Here is a 6,911-nt window from a genome sequence, read left to right as displayed (position 1 = left end):
CGGAATCCGCCCTCGAGGCTTGTTCCGATTGGGTGGTGTATCCGGCCGGTCCCGCCCTCACAACGCCCCGCGCCTTCCGAGTGGCCGCCGGGCCTGTCGATCATGTGCAACGTCGCGAGGACCCGTAGCTGTCAAGTGAAGTTGAGCTCGAGCCGGGTTTAGTCAGTCAGTCAAGTCAGTCAGCGGGCGAGCGAGCGAGCGAGCGAGTTAGTTAGTTCGCCGGTTGGAGACGCCGCGAAGCGAACGGGCGGTGGCAGTTTGCAGTGCGCTTTTAATTTGGCTTTTAATTTTTTTTTGGAAAGAAAAAACTTAACCAGAGCGTAGCGCACGGAATGCCGAGCCGAGGGCTTTCTGCTGGAACTCTGCCCTGTCAGCGAAAGACGTCGACTTCTCAGCGAGTAGTTATTTGATGAAAGGAAGAGAGTAAGGGTGTGTGTGGAGGAGGGGGTGAGTGAGGGAGGGAGGGGGCAAAACAAAATTAATTACCTTTTTTTTAAAAAAAAGAGGAATTTTGGTCGGTTTACCAGGTCCGGGGGGGACTCAACCGGCGACGGCGGTTGGTGGCAGCGGCCGTGTGGTGACGGTGCGCGAAACTGCACAAGTTTCTGAAGTAAAATATGATGAGGCTTTTTTTTAAAAAAAAAGAGACTTTTTTTTAAAAAAAAGAAAGAGACAACTCCCTGCAAAGTGCAGCAGCAAAGCAACAAAACTTTTTATTTTGTCTTTTTTTTGAAAAAAAACACACGAGAGCAACTCGACTGGAGAGAGAGAGAGAGAGAGAGAAAAATCGAGGTCTCCGCGTTTATCTGGATTTTATTTGGTATATATTACGTCGAAATGACTTTTTTTGGGGGGGTTTGTTTCCCCCCTCCCCCCCATCACCACCATCCCCTCACCCCTATGTATGTGGGGGGGGGGAAAAGTTATATTCTCTGGGTTTTTACATGTGTGGGTTAGTTAACGTGTAGGTCAAGAGAGCTACTCCGCGTCAAAGGAAGAAACTGGCTCGGGTTTGATATATATTTTTTTCTCTCTCTCTCTCTCTTCCTCCTCTCGACTAAGGTCTCGCTTATATATTTAAAATAACGTGGATATGGCTGGAAACTTCTGGAAGTGCAATTGCTATGGTGGGGGGGGGTGTAGTGGGGTGGGGGGGAAAGAGAAAAAAAAAGAGAGAGATTCATGAATTAAAAACGTGTCTTAAGTTTTTTTTTAAAAAAAGAAGGGTCAGCCTCCACCCCGGGCCGAGCCTGACCCGCAGAAGTTCTGGATAAATCTTTTACGTTTCCATATGGCGTAGATCTAACCGACTGGAATGTATATTTTATTAAAACCTTTGCTTCGCCAGACATCCCGCCAGAGGCGTATTTTAATGCTCTTTAATGTTGCCCGAAGCCAGCATGATTTCCCTATTTTTTTAAAAAATATATATATATATACTGTCTATTAAATGTCGGGAAAACGCCTGTGCTTACGCAACACTGCAGTAAGGTTGAGTTTTAATGCCCTTAGTTTGGAGCTGGAGGGAGCTGTCTCGCTCCAATGTCATCGGTTCCGTTTCTTTTTTAGAAAGAGTATTTTTTTTGTGTGTGTGTGTGCGCTGCTGACAGTGTTTTTTTTTCCCCCCGTCAGTTCATGCGACGAAGGGTGTTCAAAATGCGGCCGTGATTTTTATTTCCCAGCCCCAAAGTGAGCTGTGCATTTCCCCCCACCCCGGAGTCGAAAGTAGCCGGTGAACAAAATCTCAGTGCCAGGAAAACTAGTGAGAGATGACTAATGCGGATTTACTGTAAATCCCGGGAACATTATCTGGAACTGGTTAAGTTTTTATTTTCTCTCTCGGAGGGAGTGATTTAAAGTGGCAGTAAGAGGGAAGTTTTAAATAAGAATTTCAATCCCTCGGTATTTTTTTATTTATATTTTATTCCTCGGTAGGTGCGCTGTGCAGTGTTATATGTCTCGTTAACTTCGCTGTTTTGATGCAAACTTTAATGTGTAATGCTGCCAAAGGTGTTGCGTTCTTGAAATGTCAATTTGGTCAATTGTAGAACTGTGTGTATAAATACAGTGGGTTTTTATCATAGTTTTAATCTTTTTTTGCGGGAGTGGGGTGGTCAAGTGTCTAAAATATTTATGCCACCCAAACTGATGACGTTGCTCATACTATCATAATATCGTTTGATATTTAACCATCTCTGGCGTACAATTTTATTCTAATTTCATTTCGGACAAATTTAGGTATTGTGAAATCGTGCTGCAAACGTTTGACTTTGAAAAAATGTACTTTGCATCTAGTTATAATCTTAACATCTGGATGTGCTGCAGTGTTTCATTATGCAACCCTATGATTGAACTTTTTTCAATCTGTTATTTTCACAGGGACTCCAGACTACTTCAACCCATTCCTCCGCCTCCCTCCAATCTCAACTTTATATCCTGTAAAGTCATTGGATCAAAGTCTCTTGAGCTGTGGCCTTTGGCCTAGTGCTGAATCATGCATTAAAGCCAAAGTGGAGGGCGGTACAGAAATCTGGAATGCAGTTCAGACAAATAGGGGCCGACAGACTGGATGGAATTCATATCATATGTAAGAGGCATCCCAGGAATTCATGGCATCACAACTTGACTGAGTAACCCACAGTCCTGGAATACAGGCCATGGCAGTTTCTCTTAGCTACAGTACAGCCTCTCACTTTTGGTAAGTCTCGGAGAGTGGGACATATTTAAAAATAACCAACTAAGTAGATTTCAATTGAAAAGTAAACATTTGAAATGAAATGTTCAGGCTGTGATAGGCAGAAAATATTTTGAATTTCTTTCAGCAGATGCTCCTGGCCAGTAATTTGTCTTGAATCATTTAGTAATGGTTATTTATCTTTCAATAAACTGCCAACAGGTTTTGTTTTGAATGCTTGGTGAATTCTGGCCCTTTTAAGCTTAAGTGTTGTAAAGATCATTGTGATAAATTAAGTGGTTGTTTAGCATAAAATTTCATAAAATAAAATGACTTTGTCCTAAGAAGTAAATTCTTTGTTCTTTCTGTAGGAGAGTTGAATGCCATGAACTGCTGTTTCTCTGGCTATCCTGCAGCCGTTCTTCACTGGCTAGTTTTATGTCACTGTCAAGCAGCTAAAGCTGCCAGTTGAAGAACTGTTGAGGTTGGCCATTTACAACAGGACACTGAAGAGGATCTGAATGTGCTGCTTTGTAGGCTAGATGGAGTAGCCTGATTGTGATTCAATGTGAGTAAACTGATTAAGTTGTCTGAAGGAACTTGATTCATAGTTTCATAGGTTACAAATCATTAAGTTCTATACAGAAGCTCAGGATTTGCTTTTTTATTTTTGTGAAATGTACATTACTCCATTATGTGTTGGGTGGGGCTGCTGCAGTACTTTTCTGCTGCAACTAAGGTTATGCAATTCTTCCGATTTCACAACACACTTTTAAATAAATTTACCAATGCATGGTGTGTTTTTGCAGCAGGTTTACCAGAAAGTAGTACTTTTAATTTACACAGATGTTTCTAAGATTTAACACTACAATCTGAATTTGTCCAGTGACCTAAGTTGAAGTTTAAATACTGTATCTTCATTTGTCCAATTAATTTGAATGATGCTCTGCACGCCTTTATTCAAGAATTGCTACATGTTAAACTTTTATTCGTAACTGAAGTAGAGATTTAAAAAGAATTGCGATGGCTTCGGCAATTCACGTAGCAAAGTAACCTTGAGCTTTGAGCGTTTGTGGATGTGTACATTTAAAATAATTTTTTTATTCCCAGTTTTGTTGCCAAATAATGTCATGCGGACACTGATGCCTCATCTTAGATTTAGAATAAACAATGCAATGATTCATATTTTCAGAACAGTCAGTTGCTTAGGTTACCCCCTGACTCAGTTGCTTTTCTCCCTGGGCACCTTGTTCTGCTTGAACCAGGAAGATTATTCAGGTATGCAGGTCACATCAATTAAACTTAAATTATTGCAGCCCTTTAAAAACCTACTTAGCCTCTAATGAAAGATAGTAATAGTAGCCCTACAGCCCCTATTGCTACTTATTTCTGTACTGAACTGGAAAGCTTGCCTTGTACTAAATATGGTGTTAGCCTGGCTGAATTGGTAGCATTCATCTTTGGGTTCAAGCTCCTCATTGTGAGCTTGTAGTCTCGGTTGACACACGGTACAGCACTGGGAAGCCCTTAACATTGACATTAAACTGAGATACTATCTGCATGTCAGGTGGACATTAAAGATTCCATGACATGAGTTTAAATAAAAAGGGTGTTTTTTTCCTGGTGCCCTGACCAATAATACCCCAGAAAAAATCATTAATTTTATGGTTGCTCGGGAGGCATTGGTGTGTGCAAATTGGCTGCCATGTTTGTCTCGGGTGATCACCATACTTTACAGAAATATTGTGCAGTACTTTGAGATGTCAATGTTATAACACATGCAAAGATTACTTTCCATGTAACCTCACTTACAGATGAAGATTATTTGACTTTCTGTTTTCTATATTGGGGTGTACAATTAACAGGCTTCTTCTTTCCTACTTGTTAAATTAACCGTTGGAATTTTTATGAACCAACGGTTAATTTAACGTTTAATGGATAAACACAACTTGAAATCCCTGAATGTTTTATAAATTTTTAATTGGTTTAAAAGTGCAGTAGGGAAAATTTCCAATACATTGGTTTCTACACGCATTCAGCAAACTCAGTAACTGGAAATGTCAGCAGAGGGGCCAGAGTTAAGTTAGTTTGGTGCCACTGTAGAAAGGGGTGTAAGCATGTTGAAGTATTTCAAATTAAATTGTGGAGTGGGGACAAGGTACACTTTTTAAAGTAAATCATCTGATCTCAGCAGGACTGAAGTTTAATGGTAACCTCCAGAAGAAGCTGTTAGCAAATATTTTTATGGTGGCTGAAATATAGCTTGATATCAGCTTAATTTATTGTCATTTAATTTTGTGAAATTAAACTATGATTCTCTTTGAGGCTGACCATGGATGCCTTAAGACCTTGCCATTCATTTCCTTCTCTTTGATGTTGTCTGTTTTTCATTCAGGTCCTGTACATAGTTCCACAATCTCAGCTGGGAGAAGATCAAATTCAAGGGGTCAACTAACTTCCCTTAAATCACTTTTAAGAGCTACTGATATTTGACGAAAGTCAACTTGCTGTGACATAGTTTCTGCATGAGGTTTTCTCATTCTCACTTTGGTTTTATTTGCTCTTTCATTCTAGCTGATGACCAATCTCTTGTATGTATAGTCTTTGCTTTTATGCCTGTCAGTGTTTGGATCATACAGTTTCAAATGGATCCTGCTCTCAATTGAATGCTAGCCTTGTGTTCCCTTTACATCCATGATATTTGTGCACCCCAAAGTGATGGTCCTTCCCTCCTTGCTTCTTGTCTTAATAAAATTACTATCCATTCTTGATTCATTTTGTCTGAGACACTTGATTATTTTAGTACTTTGTTTTCCCCTTTTGGCATTTTCTACAACATACCCCCTGGATCAGCAGGTGACCATGAAGATTCCATGACTGACAATGCTGCTCAATGTCCAGTGTATAAGAGTGCTCAACTGGATCATTTTCCAACCAATTTAGGCATATTTAGCCCCCCACAGGGTGGGCCACAAGTCCAGTTCTGGGAAAAGCCAGAATGGGAGCATTGGTTGATGCTGGTACTTGAATCAATGTGTCGTAATACAAATAAAAACAGATGTGTGGATAAGTGAGTTAATTGATGGATTTTTATTTACCAATAAAAGATAACCTGCTGCCCTGCCCACATAGGTGCCCAATGACAGGTTTTTAAATTTCAGTACCAGCTTTAAAAAGTGAATTCAAAACGGTATCATTGTACAGATGTATGAGAAACTAACCAAATGCAATCAAGATATTTATGTGTGCATCAGTTAAATTGAACTCCGGCTACAGCCTCCTCCCTTTGAATAAGCAGTTGTACACTGACAAAGAGGAGGTATGCTGCCATTGTCCAAATATTAAAAATCATATTTTCCTGGAGTCTAAATGTAACTGCCTCATTGTTCTTTGTCACACTGATGTGAAAGGCGCTATACAAATGTAATTTTGTTGTTGTTATTGCAAGCTTGTCAAATACTTATGGTTGATCGTCATGAATCAGCTAGAGGTGACAATATGTAATATTTGAGAAAATAGGATTATTTTCAAATTGCAGCTTTTCAAGACTAATTATGAAAATAATGAAAGACTATTTGCATGTACATTGTAGCACTATTACCTGTGGTTTCACTAATTATAACCGGATGGTGTTTTGGTGTTTGAATTAACATGTTACATCTTGTGCAAATAATCATTTATATGTTTGACAAGTGATCCATTGAATCCTCAAATGCAGCTGTGTCATAAAATGTGTGCATAGCTGACCCATATAACTATAGGTTTCTGGGCACTAAACTGATCAGGCAAATCTACCTGGCATTGAAGGATTACGCACTATGATTTTAGTGCTGAGCAATTTTTTAAAAAAATCTGAATGTTTTCTGATCTTGATGGAAATGGGTTGCAACTCATTAATAAAACTTAAGAATTGTGAAGTATCAAGTCTGATCTATTTGACATGCAGTTTTTTTTGTTACTGAGTAATTTTTGTTTCTTCAATGGGAAGCCAAAAACGAGGGCATCATTTCAGGTTTGCAAAGGACAATTTCAAGACAAATCCCCATAAATATTGTTTATCCGTCTTGCAGTTAACCATTGGAACAGGCTACCAGGAAGGGTGGTTGAGGCTATGACACTGGGCACTTTCAAGACACTGCTCAATGATGTAATGGGAGGATGATTGGGCAGGAAATCTAGAAGAATTAATTTAAATGGGTCAAAGAGCCTTCTTCATCCGAATTACTCTCGTGAACAC

General features: G+C 39.6%; 1 long non-coding RNA gene across 2 annotated transcripts; it reads left to right on the top strand.

Moving 5' to 3' along the window:
* Window positions 1-304: 304 nt before the first annotated feature.
* LOC103180650 lies at window positions 305-6,598 on the top strand. Of its 2 annotated transcripts, XR_006085349.1 has the most exons (4): window positions 305-447; window positions 2,380-2,698; window positions 3,046-3,242; window positions 5,070-6,598. It is a non-coding gene; the product is annotated as an uncharacterized LOC103180650 (long non-coding RNA). The 2 variants fall into 2 exon arrangements; XR_488130.2 differs by lacking the exon at window positions 305-447 and having other exon boundaries at window positions 1,594-2,698.
* The last annotated feature ends 313 nt before the right edge of the window (window positions 6,599-6,911 follow it).

This window comes from Callorhinchus milii, unplaced genomic scaffold, assembly GCF_018977255.1.
Source record: "Callorhinchus milii isolate IMCB2004 unplaced genomic scaffold, IMCB_Cmil_1.0 Scaffold10, whole genome shotgun sequence".
Lineage (NCBI taxonomy): Eukaryota > Metazoa > Chordata > Chondrichthyes > Chimaeriformes > Callorhinchidae > Callorhinchus > Callorhinchus milii.
The sequence above is the reverse complement of the archived record's forward strand: the minus strand, read 5'-3'. Positions and strand labels throughout refer to the sequence as shown.